Raw genomic sequence first — 22,270 nt, 5'->3', positions numbered from 1 at the left:
ATAGGAGTGACAAAATTGCATGGAATTAAGATACTATCATCTGATGTGATTGAAAGAATAAATAGAAGACTATTTTGAGTTAAATATGTATCTATGAGAAAGAAAATCACTTTGACATTTAAATCTATTTCAGGCCCAGCTGTGAATAGAATTGGAGCAGAGTGTAAAATGTGACCTGGGGTAAGGGCATAACCTCTTTTGGTTTTAGTTTTTTCATCTAGGAAATGAGGTTAAGATTAGAAACCTACATCATTGGGTTTTCAGATAGTAGCATTATAGTTCAGCAGTTCAGATCATGAACAAAGAAGCTGAATAACTTTGGATCCTAGTTCCAGCTGTAAAATGTAGGTAATGATAACATTGAGGTCATAAGGTTTTTACAAAAATTAAAGGAGGTATTTTATGCAAAGCATTTTGTAAAGTATTGAGCATTTACTATGTCTACCAAAATTTCACTACTATTATTCATAGTACTGTCACCTATATAGAATGGAGAAATTTGGCTTATATATATCCCAAAGCTCTTTCTACCTCAAATTGTGTAATCAGCAATTTATGAAACCAGACATTTGGAAAAACAAGGAAATTCAAGGTGAAGTTCAGTATCCTATGTGAGTCTGTCAAACGGTTGTATCTACCAGAACAACAAAACTAACAAAGAAATCCCTCTGTTGTCTGCATCTTCATTACCAGGTTGATCCATATGAAATTGTCATTTCTATCAGTCAAAATGGTAAAATAGATTGCTGACCTACACTTTTAGGTTTAGAAGGCAGCTTGCTAACTTAAGACTGACTAGGGAGAAATCACTGGCAACCCACAGTGATAAAATTAAGCTACTCATTCTATAAACTGAGGTGATCCCACCAAAGCATCACTGCCCTGAAGCCCTTCGTTAAGGTTCCTCGGCATGCGCTGAAGTGGGTTTGAATTCACTACAGCAAAAATCCTACTGTAACACCATGATTTAAATTAGACAATAATAAGTGTCATTTCCTCCACCTGTTTATTGTTATTTTTATAATAACTAGAATGTAATGTTTATTGTTTTTTACTGTTATGTGAAGTCATATAAAATTTGAAGTGAGAAAGGAGTTCTTAACCCTTAAAGTTTTAATTTAAATAGAAGCAAAAAATAAGATGAGAAAAGTCTATTCTCCCAAACTAATGAACAAGTTTCTTTCCTATTTTGCTTCATAATTTTGTGCTGTATCTGATTTATCTATTTACCTATTCTGAAAAATTTTATTCAATTTCCCAGTTTTCAGATTATCAGTTACACCGCACATTTAATGAAATGATAGATATTGACTTCTACAATGTGTTTCCTAAGCCTCATCTGGTCAACAAAACATGGACTTAATTAATGAGAGTCTATGCTTTTCCAAATAAACGCAGGTGAGAAAAGGCTGGAACACAGGTCTCCAAAGTCCCAACAGCATCTTAAATTTTGGCAATAGCAATCCATGAAATTTGTTTTAACACTCATGGACTTCCCTGTGATATTTGCTACAATGTTTATTTTTGTTTTGATTTTAAATTATGCAAAAATAAAATGCTAAAAATATGTATAACAATAATAAAACTTAAACACTGATCATTAACAAATAAATAAATACAGCCCATATAATTCCTTTTAAAAAGTGTGACTGTTGGGTAATAATAGACTATTCTCAAAAACCCTTCTTAGTCCTAACTCTGCTCATATTTATGGAAGAGGAATAAAGTATTTCATCATCCTCATAATACAATTATTTTATGTTCAAATCAACATGCTTGTTTATATACCTACAACATACCAAACTGTAAATGTTTAAATTGCATGGAAAATGCTTAAAAGAATGACTGGAGCTTTCACTTTTCAACCAATCAATATAGAGTCATTTACACACAAGACAGAAGAAAAGAAATTCTTTAGTGAATTTAAGATACAGAACACAGAAAATGTAATGATCCAAGGCCCAAGAGATGGGATCATTTCTTTGTAGTTAAAGAATAGTCTCTTAGGAAATAGAACATGCAGGCCTCATCAGGTGTGTTTCTTGAAGCATTCTATTCATGTAAGGAGCCTTAGCAGAATATTGTTCATTGAGTGGACTGAATTTTTCTATTCCTGTCTACAGTCCGTGCTTTCTCTCAGAGATAATAATGTGTTCCAGTAGGAGCTGAGAAAGGAGCCTTAAATTCCTCTCCACATGGATGATTACCCCTACTTATCAGTCTTTATTGATTCTTCACAATTCATTGATAAATTTAATATAAAATGAGGTCCAAATGAATGCTAAATAGACATGAAGCTACACAGAAAAACACAGCTATCTATATTTACTAGGATTTCACCTGAAATGCATGTAACAGACAATGGCAATGGAGTGAGTTTTACAGGTTTGAAGACTAGTAATGTTCTGTCTTATGGAGTATTTTTCTGATTTTCAACATCAGTCATATTCTTTTCCTGCGGAAGTTTAGAATGTGAATGTTTTTTGTTTAAATGTTAATGCAGTCAAATGTCTTATATCCTTTCTTTAATTTTTTTTAATGTATTTATTTAGTTTTAGCTGTGTTGGGTCTTCCTTTCTGGGCGTGGGCTTTCTCTAGTTGCAGTGAGCAGGGGCTACGTTTGTTGCAGCACACGGGCTTCTCACTGTGGTGGCTTCTCTTGTTGTGGAGCACGGGCTCTAGACGCGCGGGCTTCAGTAGTTGGGGCTCGTGGGCTCTAGAGCACAGGCTCGGTAGTTGTGGCACACGGACTTAGTTGCTCCATGGCATGTGGGATCTTCCTGGACCAGGGATCGAACCTGTGTCCCCTGCGTTGGCAGGCAGATTCTTAACCTCTGTGCCACAAGGGAAGTCCCTTTATTTCCTTTTTTGTTTCAGCCTTTGGGATCACGCTTAGAAAGCCATCCATAAATACACTGCCTCCTCTTACTTTGCCTCACATGAAATATTTCATCCTCCTGGATTTATTTTGATTAATAGTGAGGCAAATACCTAATTTTCTTTTAAAAAGCATTAGTTCATTGTACATAATCATTTATTGAATTTATATATCATTTTGCACTGACTTCACGTAATTAAGGTTATCAGAGACTCAATCCACCCATTGACGACATGTTTATTCTCGGTGTGATAATTGTCAGACACAGTGCTAAGTTCAGGGAACACAAGGTAATGGGCAGATCTCCTTTTATGAGTCTGACCATGTCGAGGGGATTCACATCAGCCAACTATCATACAGAGGGACATTGCAGGAGAGCATATTAAGATGGAACCTGACCTAGAGAGGGCGTGAGGTACACTCTGGTGGATTAAGTTCAATAAGCAAAGAAGGATGTTGCTGGTGAAAGTTTCCAGGCACAGGGACTCATCCATGGAGATGCCCTGTGCTGGGAGGGAGATGGTCTAATGAAGCTATAGGAGGTAAGCTGGTGCGGCTTCAGCGGGAGAGGGAGGGGCAGGTGGTGCAGGCGAGGCTGGAAGTGGACAGGCGTCAGATCACAACAGCCTGTGGGACAATCACTGAAGAGTGTTAATCGTGGGTTTAGTGTCCAATGATTTCTTGAGGAAAGGAGATTCTAGTAGCCATGTCAAGGGCAGGAGGGGCAGGGTTGACAGAGGCTAGGTGTGACATGGTGACATGTTGGACTTAGATGATGACATTGAAATATACATTACTCAATGGATTCCAGGTTGCTGTAGAATATATAACATGATGACAGAGTGGATACAGGAAGTAAAGGTGTGCAGGCAGAAGCACTATGCTTTCGATTTACACACATGAGTGAATAATGTCATTCACTGAGGGAACATGGTTTGGGAAGGTGGAAGATATAGACTGTGATTTGGTCTTAGTCGATTTTTAGGAGACTGAGTCATCTAAAAGGGGTCGACAACTTTTGTCTGTAAAGGGTCGAATAGTAAATATTTGAGGTTTTGTTGGCCATGTATGGTCGCTGTTATATATTATTCAGTTTACTTACTTTTTATATAGTTAGAATCTTTTAAAAACATAAAAAACTATTATTAGCTCCTGAGAAATAGAAAAACAGGGGCAGGATTTGAGCTGTGGTCTTCAGCAGCCAATGTAAGGGACTGGAGTGAAGAGAAGGCCATCTGATCTAGAAACATGACTGTTTAGCTCCAGGTATCCCAAGCCAGGATTAGTGCAGTAAGTGAAGCTGTGGATACAGATGAATTCACCTTGGAAGAAATTACAGAATAAAGAGAGAAGAGGGATGGACTGAGCATTGGAGAACTCTAACATGGCTAGCTGAGAAAGGGAAGCTTACAAAGAGCACTAAACGGGCTATCAGAAAAGTGGTGAGAAAACAATGTGTATCATGGGCGTCAATGAAAGTCTGGGAGATTGTTTCTAAATGTTAAAACCTCAAGAGCCTTCAAAGCTGATGCAATTGGAAAATGTTTACTAAATACTGGAGAGAGACTTGATAATGAATGGTTTCTGATACAGTAGAAGAGGTACAAAGACTGGACTCTCTTTGGAGAGGATACTCTTCCCCTATTACATTAAAAACCGATCCATGTAGGTTTAGGTATAGGAGCAGGAGGTTCCCATCTAGAGAATGGCTTTCGCTCCTTGATGAGGGAGGAGACAGGTAAGGAGTGGGCATAGTAGGTTTGAAGAGAAAAGGGAGAAAATTAGTTGGCTTGCTGGGGAGTGCTGAGGGCCTATATGAGGTTCCATGAATTTATGGAAGTACCGGTCTTTATTTCTATGAGATTTTCTAGGACTGTGTTTAGTGCTCTGATATAGTGTAAATATTAAGTAAAAACAAATGACTAAAATGACATATGAATTTATCCTTTGATCCTGTGAGGTCCTAAATAAATACTAGCAAAAATGTAAATGACATGCATATAAAACTGTGAGATGTGACATTAGTTTTGATATCAAAATTCCAGAAAGAATTCAGATATCCACCATTTGATATGGTGGAATAGATTTGGGTACACCCATATGGGAGTGTGTTATGCAGTTGATTAGAATGGGATTAGGAAAATCTCAGTATATGGATGCATTTTTAAAATAAAAGGAAACATGCAGATCAATGTCTGGAGAGAGGCATGCACTCTGGCCGGTGGATATCACATTAACTTGCTAACAAAAACCTTAAATCTCTTTCTTTTCCCAGTCTCCATGCTCTCCAAACCCCAACACTTCCACCCCCTTACTTTCAACTAGGGACTTTCTATTTCACTTAAATTAAGAAAATTCTTATTTATTCCACCAAATCTAATAACATAACTAATACTCTATCAAGTATGAGAATTCTCTGAGGATAGTCCCCCAACACTGAGCTGTGTCCCATCTTTCCAGCTACTCAGTGATTTTCCTCTTGGAATTCCCCCCTCCACACCCATTCTCTGGAATCATTCATTCATTAAGCAAACATTTATATAACATTCACTGTGAACCAGACAATATTAGAAAACACTTTACAATTATTACCTCATTTAATCATCAGATTGTTCTCTCCACTAGATTATTTCTTATGGAAAACATGGCTTTCACTTAAACAAGTCTTCCTCAAGTTCTGCTTCAACAGTGAGACACCTCCATAGAGACAGTCTTTGAAAGGGTTGTATGTAAATACTTAGTGTGTCCACTTTCTCTGCCCCCAGTTTGCCTCTTAAACCCACACCAATCAGTATTTCAATCCTACAACTCAAATGAACAGCTCCTATCAGAGCCTCTATTGACCCCTACCCTGCCCGTTCCAATAGCTGAATCAGATTTCATCTTGCTGGACTCAAGAAAGGTAGCATTTGACAAACTAATCCCTCCCCCCTTTCAAACCACGTTGTTCTCCTGACCTCCAGAGCATCACTCTCCCTTTCTTTCATCTAACCCCACCTCACTTCCCTTTGCTGGATTCCTCTCATTTCCCTACCTCTAAACCAGTGGTCCTTTCTTGGCTGCAAACTATGATCACCTGGGGAATTTCTTTCTAAATTTCCAGTGCCCAGGCCACACCCAAGACCCATCCCAGAAAGTGAGACTGAGGCAGCCACAGTTTTCCAAACTCCTCAGGAGATTCCAGTGTTCAGCCAAAGTTGGGAATAGCTGCTGGACGGAGGACTGTCTGAGCAGCCCCACCCATGGTCTGCACTGACCACAACCCTTCTGACCCACCCCTGTTCCTCCTCCCTGCCCCCCACCCCGACTACTTCTCCGTAGACACACTGGGCTCCTAACTGTGCCCCCAACACATCCAGCAACCGCTCATCCCAGAATCTTGGCATTTCCCTTGAGCTCTGTCAGCATGACCCTCACTTCCTTCAGATCCCGACCCAAATGTCACCTTAGCAGAAGACGTCTCTGCCTGTCCTGTGTCACATCACGGCTCCTTCTCCCCCCACCATCTACTCCCAGCCTACCCCACCCCTTGTCATCACAAGACATGTTATGGCGTGTGTGCTGATTGGGTGTCTCCTTCATCAGGGTGTAAACTCTGTGTGGAAGACACTTAGTCAGTTGTCTGTTTTGCTCACTGATTAACCCTTTATCAGTAACAGAATTCATCAGAGTGCAGGAGGGACTCTAGAATGTCCTATACAATAAATGGTTGAATTTCTCTTTCTTTATATAAGTTTACTTTTTCTTTGGTTTATATTATCATAAACTCAGTGTGAAGTTCTTATAGTTCTCTTCCTCCCTCTTCAATAATAATATCAGAGAATTAATTTCTCTTCAGTACAGTCCTGCTCCTGTTCCATAAATTTTGTTTCTTAATGCTCTTGTTATTTTATTTTCCATGATAAGTCTTTACGTTTACTACTATGATCTAAGACTGGTTTTAAGAAATATCTGGTAAAAAGTTCTTTCTATTCTCTCTTTTCTCCCACTCCCAGTCATCTGTGTTTGTTTTAGTTATACATCCATAATTTTAATTGTAAATAGTTGTTAGACATATATTATTTTCTACAACTTACTGAATTCTTCCTTTTTCCAATAGGTTCAACTCAAATAAGCTAAATTTAAAATAAAGAATTATGCCAATATTTTTCATTGTACAAACAGTAGAGGAATGGTAGCCATAATATTCAAAGGGAACCCTATGTCTTTTAGGTGTACATAGGTGGAAGTGAATCTTGCAGACATCAGGCTAATTAATTATTTGTTATTGTTACTAAATGCATTCATTTGTTCCAGGTTACACTCAATGATTACTCTTTCTTGTATCTCATATGAATATATGAGTGTTTTTCCCGTAAGCTATGTGGGAAGTGAATCTCAGCTTCTGCTTCTACCTTCACCACCATGGCCATTGTGAGGTAAGCAACTAAGCTATTACTTTGTTTGTGCTCCTTCTGAACCTGGGAGGAGGTTTCCTTATCATTGTGTGTGTGTGTGTCTAGAGACAGACTGACAGATAGGGGCAGAGTCAGACAGAGATGGAGACAACAAAAGAAAAGGAAATATAAATATATTTTCTAGGACCCAAAGTGAAAATTTGAAACAACATGAATATTTAAATTTTGAGCTTAAAAAATAAACAGGATTTATCCACACAAATGGAAACCACTCGGTAATTAAATGATAATGTAAGTCTACATTTTGTTTGTATGGCTATGTGTCCACAGTATGTAGTTATATTAAAACAGCAGTGTACAAAAGAACTTGAATATTAAAATCTCACTTTTAGAAAGACTTATGTGTATGGACATCTCATAGAAAAGAATTAAAATCTATACATTATCATGTCAATTTGTTTTTAGTGGCTTATAAGTAGTATTGCTTTCTCCTAACTACCTTCCTGTAATACTTGAATTATTTTCCAATGAACATGAATTATTTTTAAAATCAGAGATAAAATAAGAACATTTTATTAAGACTAGGATACAAACAGATATTTAAATCACTGATGTACAAGTAAAATTCCAAATCAATTTCTGCCCAAAACATGATTAGTGCGTAATAATTCAAAGTAAGTTTCCTTTGATTGTAAAACACTAATTCAAAACTTCAGTTGGCCTTAACCTCAAAAATCCCCAAAGATGTTTTTCACAATAAAAGGTAGGAAATAAAAGAAAGGAAAAGAATGCCTGGATTCATTTGCATCTTTGTTTTTATTTTCTGGAAGTGCTGGCAAAGGAATATGACAAAAAATAAGTGATATTTCTCTCAAAAACAGGAGAACAAATCTTTCATTGTTTATACATGATATGACTGTATAGCCAAATGCTAAAAAATAAAAATAAGAAAATAATAGAACAGGTCAGAGTCCATTAAGGTGGTAAATTGTAGAATAAATATGCAAAATCAATTGTTTTCCTTTATATCAGCAAACACTTTTAAAATTAATAAAATTTATCTCTAGTTTTTCTTCTTTTTGTACATTTTTAAATTAAAGTAGAATATTTTCCCCACTTGGTTAACCAGTTATCTCAGTAACAATATCTTAAAAATCCACATTTTCCACTAAAAAATATTCAGCTACTGAATATATGAAAATATCTTTAAAATGAGAAATTTAACGTTTGACTCAAACAAGTACCACTCTCATAAGGAATCTCAGGCCAGCGTTTCCTCATGGCAGGAAAGTTATCAGGTGTCATCACCCCCTCCCCAGTTTTTATCCCAGTTTCTAACCAGTTCAGTTTGCATGGAACTCCTACTTTACATGCACAGGTCACAGTGCAAGCAAACCCATAGAATATCACACTTCTTATATCAGCAATTTTATCTGGTGGTTCCCCCCAAGTAGCACCAATACATTTTGACATATGTATGCCAAAGGGAAGAGAGGAAGAGTGATACTTGCTGATTTTAATGACAATTTTTTATGAGAGGAAGAAGTGAAAATTTACTAATAGTTTACTTTAAATAAAAACATACGTGTTAGGAGCTTAAAAGAATTGCATATAAAAGCATCTGTTTCAAAATTCAAATATCTCAATTTTCTTCTTCCCATTGGTTCTGATTACACAAAGCTTGTGAAAATTACATTATTCACTTCAAATGTTTTTGAAAGAATATATTATCAACAAATCTTCTAGGAAATTCCCTGGTGGTCCAGTGGTTAGGACTCTGCACTCTCACTGCTGAGGGCCAGGGTTCAATCCCTGGTTAGGGAACTAAGATCCCGCAAACCACGCGGCCAAAAGAAAAGAAAAGAAAAAAGAACAAATCCTCTAAAAACTAAATTAGTAAATAAATGATTCACATAGCCTGAAATAAAACGAAGAAAGCAGGAAGGGCTGCATATGTGATACATCGTTACCTGTTTTTAAAGTCCTGTATGCTCATTACCCCGACCGATATACATTAACTTAGAAAAAAATAATGCAGAAGAAAAAAAATCACTATCCTTCAAGAAATAATTATAAAGAAAATATGCTCAGTGTATTCTTTAGTTTCATATTATTGTTACTCTATTCTAGAATGTCAGAAAAAAAAAAAGCTTTATTATAGCTACACTGTCCAAAGTCTTCAAGACTGAGTAATGCTTGGGTATCTAATGAATACTGTAAGTGTTTTAAATAGGCCAGTTTAATTTGTCCGATTACATAAGAATGCTGTTATCCACCGAAGACCTTGTAATTAAGTTGAGGACTATTTTAGTCCATTAGCACAAAATGCATCGCAGAACTAGAGTGAACTAAAGCAGATAAGCCCTGTGTGTTGCCATGGCTAATGAGATTTCTTTTTGTTTGAAATATATGTGCCTTATTTCCATTTAAATAATCATGTTGGATATAACATGCTATTTGGTTCCTGCGCTTTATAGTTTCAGTGAATCCGTGAAACACTGTAAATATGAAATTCAGAGTCCAATACAGTTGTTGGTAATTCCAAATGTCAGGAATCCAAATAACAATCTTGTAAGAAAAAAAGTAAAATCATGTCAACAAGATTTCTCATCATGTGACTCTGGAAATCAATGTTTGGCAATGTTTCCATAAAATCACAAAATTTCTCATGTATCTACTTTGAAATAAATGTGATTACAGTCTAATGTTTTATAGATTTCAGATAAAATGTAGACTATACTGAGTTACTCTACTTAACTAATTTTAAAGAAAAATTTTCTTATGAACTTTATTTTATAACATCTTTCAAATTTTAAATTAATAACATTTGAAAAATTAAAGAATATAAAAAAGAAACTAATCTTTCATAATTATGTGGTCTTTTTCATCTGTGTATAGAGTTATATATAAATTTGATCATATTGTTCAGAAAAAAATTTGCAGTCTGTTTTTCAAACCTAACCCAATAGCATATACATTAAGTGAAACATTAAAAACAACTACCTATACATACGTCGGGGGGATAACATTTTTATCTATAAAAGTTTATTGGGGCTCCCTGGTGGCGCATTGGTTGAGAGTCCGCCTCCCGATGCAGGGGACACGGGTTCCTGCCCCGGTCTGGAAAGATCCCACATAGCGCGGAGCGGCTGGGCCCGTGAGCCATGGCCGCTGAGCCTGCGCGTCCGGAGCCTGTGCTCCGCAACGGGAGAGGCTGCAACAGTGAGAGGCCCGCGTACCGCAAAAAAAAAAAAAAAAAAAAAAAAAAAAAAAAAGTTTATTGTATGAATTTCAGAAAGTACTTAAAAGTAGAAAAAATATTTAAAAATTAGCCTAACTCATTGTTACTCAAAAGTATCCCCAACTAAAACTATGCTGTATATTTCAGATATCTTTCTCTCTATAATATACATCTGAAGGTGACTATGTGTGCATGAACATGTGAATATATTTTATATTAATGATGTACTGTAAAAAAGGTGAAACATCTCCTCCAGAGGCCACATTATATTAATATGTCATAATATACTCACCAATTCCAAATGTGAGACCTATAGAAAACTTCAAATCTTTATACGTAAGAAAAATGCTGAAATAAATATTTTCATGTGTAAGCCTTTGTTCAGAATCCAGGCTATTTTTTTTTAATAAATGTATAGGCATGGACATGTTTCCAGTAATTACAATTATTTGATTGTCTGGATGTACCAAGATTACTAAACCACAAATATCTACAGGACTACATTTGATGAATTCCTAGATGTAGCTTATGAGAATTTTTATTTTTGTTTACCTTATCATATAACCTGTGGAAAATTTGACAAATCTTCACGGCCATTAGCAATGCACGAAAATCCATTGTCCTCAGACTTCTATCAATGCAGGATATCTTTTCTCAAGTGTATTTGCTAATTTAATGGCCCTTAAATAGAATTTCAACGTGTTTTTTTTTTTTTTTTAATTTTTTTTGGCTGGGCTGCAGGGCATGAGGAATCATAGTTCCCCAACCAGAGACCAAACCCATGCCCTTTGCATTGGAAGCGTGGAGTCTTAGCTGCTGGACAGCCAGGGAAGTCCCTCATTGTTGTTTGCTTTCCTTTAGTTATAAGGTAACTTGAATATTTATTTAAAAATTTTTACGGCAAAATATGCATTCCTTGTTCGTGTTTTGCCTGTGTTTTTATTGAAGGTGTTTGTGTTTCTCTAAATGATTTAAGAACACGTTCATTAAGAGTGACATTCATTAAAGACGCAGACCTCTTAGAGAACGGACTTGAGGTTATGGGGAGGGGGAAGGGTGAGCTGTGACAGGGCGAGAGAGAGTCATGGGCATATACACACTAACAAACGCAGTAAGGTAGATAGCTAGTGGGAAGCAGCCGCATGGCACAGGGATATTGGCTCGGTGCTTTGTGACAGCCTGGAGGGGTGGGATGGGGAGGGTGGGAGGGAGGGAGACGCAACAGGGAAGACATATGGGAACATATGTTTATGTATGACTGATTCACTTTGTTATAAAGCAGAAACTAACACACCATTGTAAAGCAATTATACCCCAATAAAGATGTAAAAAAAAAAAAAAAGATTGACATTCATGGTATGTGTGCTGCACTCTCCCTTGAGGTTGTCACATGACTTTATATTGCACTGATGGCAATTTTTGATGTATATGGCTTTATTTTTTATATTCATCAGGAAGTCTCTTTTTGCTTCAAAACCGTAAAAGTATCATCTCACTTTACTATTTATGGTTTACCGTTATTTGCTTTTTACCCATTTTCTATATTTTGAAACAAGGAGTGGCTTAATTATTTTTGTTTATGTATTATTTTCCAAGCAGCCTTTTAAAAGAGAACTATTGTTTGAATAATCCATTTTTTCCTCTTCTTAAATACCATCTATGTTTATGATATCATAAACAATAAATATACATTTAATCAATTTTTATGTATTTAAGGGTACCCTCAAAGAAGAAAATATTCAGTTATATTTTCCTTAGCTCACCGTGGTTAGATTAAAATGAGTAGATAAATAAACAGATTTGGCATCTTGACATACATTTTGATGCGGTCTCCACTAATCTCAGAAGCTGCCATAATTTATTAATAATTAAAAAGTATGTGGTAACTGATTTTTCCCAGTGTGGGAACTAGAATCTTTATTCTACTTGTCAATTAAGATATGTTCTATCCAATATCTATCTGTATATACTGACATATTGAGGGCTGTTTAAGTCAGAATTTTATAAAACTAAGTAGAGACTGACTGAATACACAATCTGTGGTGAAAATTCCAGAAGATTTGTTATAAAGACTCAGAATGAAGTGCAAAGGATTCACAGTGTATTGAAATATGTGTCTTCAGTTCCTTTTCATTAAAGAACTAATGACATTTCTTCATCACATTGGCTAGAATCTTGCTCAGTCTGAATTTCTTTATTTTCTAGTACCTCATGATAAAACTAGGATATAAGATTCTTCTCTCAGGACCCTCATTTACAATTTCAGGCAATTCTTAGTGTTTCTTGATGACCAAGGGGATGTCTAGGTAATGATGCACCACTCTGTCTTTAAGACCAAAGTGCAAGAGACTGCCTTCTCTTTGGCATCTGTGTTTTATCCATGGGATCAGCAACTGGCAGTGTGGCAAAGAGAGAGGTGGAAAGATGATCTGCCCCCTTTCTATAATAGTAGTCACTTCCTGTTTGTTGTCTCTGGCAAAATGAAGTCCCTGATGGCTTTGCACTGACATATTTTGTATGGATGTGACATCAGGAAACATCCACTAGTCAGGAAATCGCCTGACATTTTATACGTTACAATACCAGCTTTTATTTTTTCTAGTAAATATACCAGTTCTATTATTTAAATCTGAGTAGTTGGCTTATAAAAGTATAGCTTCTGCCAGAACCAGCACTGCCCTAAACCATCTTGAATGAACAATGAATCTTCAGGGGTCAGTATTGCTCTGTGTTCACTGACAGCTCACATTATTAAAGAAAATGGTTTTTGTTCCTTTCTGTCAAATCAAAATGGTTCTCTAATATTTCAAGCAATTGCTTGTTTTGAATAACTGTCAGATTTGCCACTGCTGCTAGATTAAGATCAAAGTTGACAACTGAGAAGATATTGATAACACTTCCCAATAAGAAGAGCGGACGATCCGGACAACCTACTTTATGTTGGAATCTTAGTTCTACTTGATTCTGCCTAACGACTTTAATATTGTACTCAGTAGGGATATAACTGCTAAAAGTATAAAAAAATCAAGTTTGACATTTAACAGAGATTAAGTTCTTTAAAAACATTCTGTCTACCTTGTTTGTAGTCTTGAGTGTCATTTCAAAAGCAAGCCAAGTGTCTAGAAATATTTAATCCATGTGTATCTAAGGGAGCGGCACTAGTTTCCAAAGTGTGTTTGTTGTAAGCACGCATCTGTTGGTTACACATGACTTGCTAATCCTACCTTGAGACTGATTATGTAAAAATACTTACACCATATGTCATTATGCTAGAATATTTGTCTGGGAAAGTTCATTAAAACTTCCAGATGTCCTTTACAAAAAATAAAATACTTTTGTTTGTAGTATTAAAAGCAATGATTTTTTTTAAAATACATATAAATTGGGATGAAGATAAGCATTTGTGGATTATGCACTGACGTTCACATTCATAGGTGTTCATCTGAAACTTGTTCAAAGTCACCTCTAAGACACAATTGATTTTCATGCAAATATCATATAAGATTTAATAGCAGAAGGGAAATGTTTCACAAATTAAATGAAAAAATTCATTTCCAAGTGCTTCAACATATTTGTTGATCAAATTACTTTCAATAGGGTGACTCTATTTCCAAGGCCACAGGACTTCCAGCAGAGCAAATAGAGAATGCTACCACCCACCCAAAAAAGATAACTATAAAATGTACACCTTTATTACTAGAAAAATGCTAAATCCTTTGAGAGAAAAGTGTATTTTTATTTTCTTAACATGATCCCATGTAAATACTTGTAAACATGTTTCTGAAATAATCTTGAAAATCGTTATTTTTCAAGAAATGATCATTATTTTTCATGAAATACAGGTACTTTAAAAATGTTACTGAAATTCCACCTCTATTATTAGCTGGATACATTTGTTTTATTTGTACCTGGGATGAAATATGCACGTTCAACCCTAAATGTAATCACGGTTTGGGATAAGTCTACAAAAATGTCATCCACAATAGCTTCTCTTCCAAAGCTTCCTGAAGGCTGCTGAGTTCACAGTGATACCACTTCTTCCATTATGTTTTCTCTCTTTGATCAAATACCAGGAGAATCCCTGGATTGCAAAGGACTCAGTAAGTAGAATTCTGTCAAGAGGAATATTCCATTAGGCAATATATATTTGAAGTAACTCCAGTCAGAGCTGAGAGACTTGAATTTTCTTGTATTCTTAGAAATATCAACAGAACTTACTTTTATTTTCTACTGCTCTAAATTTTGCATGCCTTTCCATATTGTATGGGAATTCAGAATAATCCAATTGGATTATTTTATACCACTTGATATACTGGTGGTGCTAATTAGTGGGCAAGATAATCTCGATTTAATGAACGGGCACTTGCATACCAGGCTTTGTCTTTTCTTATGTAAAATTACTTTAAAAGTTCAGTTTCTCCAATTTTACTCTATATTACAAACAATTAAGAGGAAAATTTACTGGTACTTTAGCATTATTACAGCATCTCACATAGTAAAGCTATTTACAGAAATTCATAGACTGTAACAATTAGAACTATTTTTACAAAGAAAAGCTCTTATTTTAGAGAGAAATTATGTTAACAAAATTTATAATCATCAAAGAATGATTGAAAAGGATTTCACTGTTAATGACAAATATCCTCTATTGTAATGATAGTCGTTCCATTGAAAGAAATCGGTTTCTCTTTGGAGACTAATGATGCTCACTATGTCAGAATATACAGGCATTACCCAGGGACCTAAAAGAGACTGTAAGAAAATCAATTTTGAACCTTTTTTTGGGTCTCTTAACATGTTTTTCATTTGACACAAAATTCACATAAAATTAACCATTGTCAAGTGTACAATTCAGTGGCATTTAGCGCTTTTACAATGCTGCCAACCATCACCTCTTTCTAGTTTCAAATGCTTCATTAGCCCAGAAGAACACTCCATACCCATTAAGTACTTCTCTCTTCCATCTGCTGGTAAACTACAATATGCTCTCTGCCTCTGTGGATTTGCCTCTCCTGGATATTTCATTAAAAGGAATTATGCAATTTGAAACCTTTTGTGTCTAGCTTCTCTCACTTAGCTGAATGTTTATGAGGATCATCCACGTTATAGCACGTATCACTACTTTATTCCTTTCATAGCCAAATAATATTCCATTGTATTTATATACCACAATTTGTTTATCCGTTCATCTGCTGATAGACAACTAGAACATCTGAGACACCATCTTTTGCTGTTATGAATAATGCTGTCAAAAACATTTGTGTATAAGTTCTGTATAGACATACCTTTTTATTTCTCTTGGGTATATACCTAGAAGTGGAATTGCTGAGTTATATAATAATTCTATATTTAACTTTTTGAGGAACTTTCCAAATGTCTTCCACAGTGGCTTAACCGTTTTACGTTCTCAACAGCAACGTATGAGGGTTCCTATTTCTCCACACCCTTGTCAACACATTATTTTACACTGTTTTGGTTTACACCATCCCAGTGGATGTGAAGTGGTATCTCATTGCGGTTTTGACTTACATTTCCTTAATCACCAATGATGTTAAACATCTGTTCATGTGCTTATTGGGCATTTGTTTATCTTTTTTAGAGAAATGTCCATTCAAGTCCTTAGTCCTTTTTATTTGGGTTGTTTTTCTTTTTGTTACTAAGTTGTAAGAGTTTAACTATTCTGGATACTAACTCTTATCAGGTATGTTATTTGTAAAAATGTTCTTCCATTCTGTCAATTGTCTTTTTACCTTCTTGATAGTGACCTTTGATGCCCAACAGTTTTAATTATCGTGAAGTTAATTTATTTGTGTTTTTCTTTTATTGCTCATGTATTTGGTGTCAAATTTGGCAAATCCATCACCAAATACAAGATCAAAAAGATTTGCCCCTATGTTTTCTGTGTTTTATAGTTTTAGCTCTTATATTTAGGTTTTTGACACATTTTGAGTTAATTTCTGTACATGGAATGAGGTTAAGGGTTCAACTTTATTATTTTGTATTATTTTCCTCATTGGATAGTCTTGGCACTCTGTTGAAAATCAACTGGCTATAGATATTTAGGGTTCTGAACTCTCAATTCTAGTCTGCTGGTCTGTATGTCCACCCTTATGGCAGTACACGCTGTTTTGATCACTGTAGCTTTGTATTAAGTATTTAAATCAGAAAATGTGAGTCTTCCAACTTTATCTCTTTCAATATCATTGTGGTCATTTGAGACCCATTGTAATTCCATATGAATGAGCTACTTATTAGTATAAAAGAGACAGTTGGTAGGAATCACATGATGCTCATATAGAGCAACTGAGGACAGGACCCCATGTTGCTTCTTATCTGAATAAGATGACATCTTCATATATTGACTTTAAAAGTTGTTGGTAATTTGGGCTGTAGCTATATTAAAAATGTTTTTAACCAAATCCAATTTGAAAACACATTCTAAATAGTCGGCTTCTCTTATTTTCAAATTATGAGTTTTTGATTATATTGTTAGTACTATGGAAGGATTTGTTATATTTATTTTAAAAGCTTAAAGATTTCCAAGTAAACTTTGGACTAAAATTACATCTGGTGAAGAATAGGTGCTGTGACAATGTCTCAGCCTGAAGTTAGTGCTGCCCTGAGTACCACACCACATGAGCAGGGACACTCCTTGGCAAAGTCTTCTTGTGAACTCCTTGACTGCATGCGGAATTCCTTCCCCAGGCACCTATACTGCTGGATCTATGTGGCGTAAAGAACAGGAGTAAATTAAAAATATTCCTCATATCTTATCTTCATATCTCCTTATCCTGGGTTCACACCATTGAAATGGTGTGGAAAGACCATCTAAATTTCAAATATGGGATGAAGACCAATGATTGTATAAGACAGACAGAAAAGAAAATAGTTTTATATAAGGAAAGAGATTTCAGTTCAGAGGACTGTAACCCTTTAAGAAATTGGGCCATATTCTTACTTATAACAATTTCTTCAAGAAAAAAATGAGAAATTTTGCCACAGTGGAGAAGAGCAGATAATCATGAGGGAAAAAAAATAATCTAAGAACAAGCAGATTATACAATGGCTGTATATAAAGCCATGGAGAGTGAATGGACATCAGGCTGAATGCTAACGAAACATGAATCCGAGGGAAAAAATGTAAAAGTCAGAAACATCAGAAGAAAAAATAATAAATTAATGAGAAGATACGTAAGATATAAATCAAAAAGTTCTAATCTTCATAAACTATAAGTATAAAGTAAAAGGAAAGAAAATAATAAAAACTTTACAAAGCAGGAGGAAACTATAAATTCATAGATTGAAAGAGAACAGTCAGTATTAACAAAAGCATAGTAATCACAACACACAACTTGGTGAAAATTTTTAATTGCAAGAGTAAAGAGAAAAGTCTTAAACAACACATAATCAGAATATGTAACATTCGTTTTGCCCACCATCATGTCAACAGTAAGTGCCCAATACATATAAATATTTGTCAAATGAATGTATGAATGAATAAAGTTACATTCAGGAGGGCACTGTGCCTGACACAAATCACACTAAAATCCATGTATGGAGATTGGAGAATGGTTTTGACCCTATAATTATAAAACCAGGTAAATATTACTTGAGGAGAAGGGGCATCAGAAATCAAAGACATGATAAACTCAGAACATACTAGCCAAAGAAACTTCCTGAGGGGAAAATGTAAAAAATTAAAGTACAGTCTGAAAACTAAGTTACAAAAAGAGATACAACAGCACAGGAAGAGGAAAATCAAGAATGACAAAGTGACAAAGCCTTAGAATGAAAGATGTTATGATTAAACAAGCTAAGAATTGAATTAAGCACATCCATTGAAGTAAAATGGTTGTACACCAGAGTACAGTTATAAAGGACAAAAAATAGCAAGTAATTGGGAACAAATTATCAATATTAATTTTGAAGTAAAATTAGGAAGAACACGGTTATGTTGCAATGAAAGCCTGGTTATTTGTCCCCATTCATGGCTCTGTTGTCTCCTTTAATCTGGAAACTGTGTTTTTCCTCATCTTTAATAACCTGGACATGTTTGAAGAATACAGGCCAGTTCCTATGTAGACTATACCTCTGTTCAGGTTTATCTAGTTTCCCCATGATTAGGTTCAGGCTGTGCATTTCTGATAGGGATACCGCAAAAGGGATGTGTGTCAGTGCATCCCACAGGGGGACACATTTCTCCCATTTCTGTCAGGTTCACTTTGATCACGTTGGTGAAGTTGCTGGCTGTCAGATTTCTCCATGGTAAAGTTATTAATGTTCGTTATAATTAATAAGTGTTTTGTGTGGTCAGTGCTTTGAAGCTGTATGAATATGCTGTTCCTCATCTACATTTTACCCACCAGTTTTAACGTTTGTTAAGAATGCCTCCCTGGATGAATTATTCTGCAGGAAGGATAAAGGAGCAGAGAGAAAGGCCAGTTACCCCGCTTGGCCCTGGGTACACCGGGTGCCACTCCAGGGCTGACCAGACTGAGGAGTGGAAGTGGAGGGAGGAGAAAGGAGAAAAGATGGGCCTAATGTGTGTGTGTGTTGGTTTTATAATAAACATATAAATAATTGTTCAGTAGTTTGTGACCTCTTGGGTATGTTCCTTCCAGGACCCGCTGTGTTCTACAGTAGAGACAGAAATTCACACATCGTCAAGGAGGACAGAGCTGCTTTTGACCGTGGAAATAAAATAACAAGGTTAAGTCACCACAAACAGGGGTAAGAGTGACTGAGAAGAGAAAAATTGTGAGAAGTCTTATCTAACGATCTGTTTTCAGTAGAAGTGACATTTATTTGCAGAACATGAGACGGAGGAAGTATAGGAATTTAATCCTGGAAAAGATGGGCATTGCGGGCTGGACGGATGCTGAGGTCCAGGGGCTTGTGAACTGAGCCCTGGGGTGGAGATGTGCCGGCACCACGGTAGGAAAAGTGTGGGCAGAGGGAGGTGCCGAGCTGTGGCCCAGTCACAAGAAAGGCCCCAGCCACCCACAGGGCTCTGAGCTGGATGCTTGCGGGTTAGAGCATCCGGACAGGAGTGAGGGCCCAGGCCTTTATCCATCCTCTGACCTGTCACCGAGGTAGGCTGCGTCTGGGACGTGGTGTGACCCCACTGTGGCAGTCTTCTTCGCTAGAGGATAATCACCTGTTTGGGAACACAGCCCCAAGCTCCCAGCTGCCTACACTCCAGTTTGGAGATGCGGTGCGTGCTTAGTCCCGGAGGGGGTGGGAAAGATCTGGGGGCACACATGGGAGCACAGCACAAGAACACAGCCCTCCTGAAATCCAAGTGGATCTGCAGACACAGGGGAGGACCTGCCTCAGGAGCGCTGTGCACGCGAACCCACTGGAAAGGACCCTATTTGCCGTGTATCTATCAGCTTCCGCCCTGTTTGAGTCCTAGACTTCTCCTAAGGGTGACCTATAACAAAAGCAAAATTTTACTTTCAACACTTGTTTACAAAGTGCTGGCACCTGAATTTGCTAGTTTGTTGTAAATTAATTTACCTGTGGCAAGGAGGGAAAGATTTGAATAGAAAAATCACACATGAGAATCTTTTTTAATAGAGGAATGTGCCAAGAGGAAAACTGGAGCTGGGAAAGGAGAATAATTACAATCTTCCTGTCGATTGGCTTGAGGGGGTAAAATGTCATTTTCCTGCATAATAAATAAATAAAATTTCAATATTTAAAGCCTTATCACAGAGATCTGTCACTGAGAAACATTAATTTCCATGCTGCCTACAGGGCAATCTTTCGCCATCAAGGACCGTTGACTATTAAATGCTTAGATGAATTAAATAAGCGCTTATGAAGTCTACAATTTCTAATCAGAAAATGAGACAAAGATCAAAATGACATTTTGAAAAAGGCTTTTTATGCCTTCTGTTTAGAAATCTTCAGGCATCTCTGTTAAAATTAAATACTGCAGCAATGCTTAAACTCCTGGTCACTCTTTCTCACTGCATTACATTTTGGAGAGGAGAGTAGCTTTTAATACATTTTAAGGTGTCTATACAGACAAAACAAACTGCAGGTTTAGTGTGTTTAGTGAACTTTGGCCAATGTCTAATTCAGCAGTTCTCAAAGTTCATGCTCTTCTGACTTCTTTGCACTTTGTTAAAAATCATTAGACCCCAAAGAGCTTTTGTTTTATTATGTGAGTTTTATCTATCACTGTTTAATGTATTAGAAATAGAAACAGAAATATTTTCAAAATATTCATTTATAACTTACTGAAAAATAAAAATAATAACATTATTACATAGTACCATAATAAGCATATTTTTAAAGAAAAATATGCATATTTTCAAAAAGAAAAGAATATACTGTCAGCCCTCCTTATTTGTATCTGCAGGCTCTGCATCCATGGATTCTGCCAGTCACAGATAGAAACTATTCAGGAAAAAAAAAATTCCAGAATGTTCTAAAAAGCAAACCTCAAATTTGCCACATGCTGGCAAGTATTTACATAGCATTTACATTGAATTAGGTATTATAAGTAGTCTGGAGATGATTTAAAGTACCTAGGAGGATGCAAATACATCCTTTTATATAAGGGACTTGAGCATCTTGGGGTTTTGGTGTATGGGGCAGGGGTGTCCTGAAACCAGTCCCCTCAGATACCAAGGGATGGCTGTGTAATGAGAACAGCAGCATTGCTTTATATTTTTGCAATTTTCTTAAATGCCTGCCTTAAGAAAGTCAGCTGGATTCTCATATGAGCCTGCATTCAATCATCTGCCATATGGTGTTCTGGTTGAGACATATGAGGAAAATGTAGCCTTGTACAGATATATATTGGAAAAGGGAGAGTTTTTTAATTAAACTTTTTATTTTGAGATAATTGTGAAATCACACACAGATGTTAGAAATAATAGGAGAGATCTTGTGTACCCTTTACTTAGTTTCTCCAGCGGTGACTTCTTGGGAAACAATACAACAAGGTCAGAGCCAGGCTATGAACTTTAACATGGTCAAGATCCAGACCCTTCTGTTACCCAAATATCCCTCGTGTTGCCCTTTTACAACTGTACCCACATCCCTCCTTAACTCCTGGCACCATCAATCTCCCCCCCTTTCTATCATATGTCATCTTAAGAATATTATATAAATGAAACGCAACCTTTGGGACTGGCTATTTTCATGCTGCATAATTTTCTGGAGATTCATGCAGATTCTTGTGTGTATCAATAGTTTATTCCTTCTACTGTTGAGTAATTGTGGTATGGATGATATATGGGTATAATACAAATTGATATTATATACAAATGTAATATCAATTTGCTTTAAAAGACATCTGGATTGTTTCTAGTTTGGGGCTATTATGAATAAAACTTCCAGAAACATTAGTGTATAAATTTGTCCACACAAGTTTTCATTTCTCTGAGATTAATGAGTCGTATATTAGGAGCATGTTTCATTTTTTAGAAACCACCAAATTCTTTTCCAGAGGGGCTGTACCATTTTACATTCCCAATGGCAGTGTATGAGTAACTCAGTTGCTGTTCATCCTCATAAACATTTGCTTTGGTCACTATTTTTAATTTCAGCCATGCTGAGAGGTTGTAGGAATATCTTATTCTGGTTTTAATTTGGATTTTCCTAATGGCTAATGATGCGTATTTGCCATCTCTACATCCTTTTCATTGAAATATCCATTCATGCATTTTGTCTATTTTCTAATTGGACTGTTTCATTTTTTACTGTTGAGTTTAGATAGTTATTTATATATTCTAGATA

At 36.1% G+C, this 22,270-nt stretch overlaps 1 long non-coding RNA gene across 1 annotated transcript; it reads left to right on the top strand.

Moving 5' to 3' along the window:
- Positions 1–244: 244 nt before the first annotated feature.
- LOC132524401 (uncharacterized) lies at positions 245–20,128 on the top strand. Its single transcript, XR_009541850.1, has 3 exons — positions 245–344; positions 7,175–7,296; positions 19,138–20,128. It is a non-coding gene; the product is annotated as an uncharacterized LOC132524401 (long non-coding RNA).
- The last annotated feature ends 2,142 nt before the right edge of the window (positions 20,129–22,270 follow it).

This window comes from Lagenorhynchus albirostris, chromosome 8, assembly GCF_949774975.1.
Source record: "Lagenorhynchus albirostris chromosome 8, mLagAlb1.1, whole genome shotgun sequence".
In the NCBI taxonomy this organism is placed as follows: Eukaryota; Metazoa; Chordata; class Mammalia; order Artiodactyla; family Delphinidae; genus Lagenorhynchus; species Lagenorhynchus albirostris.
Note: the sequence above shows the minus strand (reverse complement) of the source record. Positions and strands in the feature narration are given on the sequence as shown.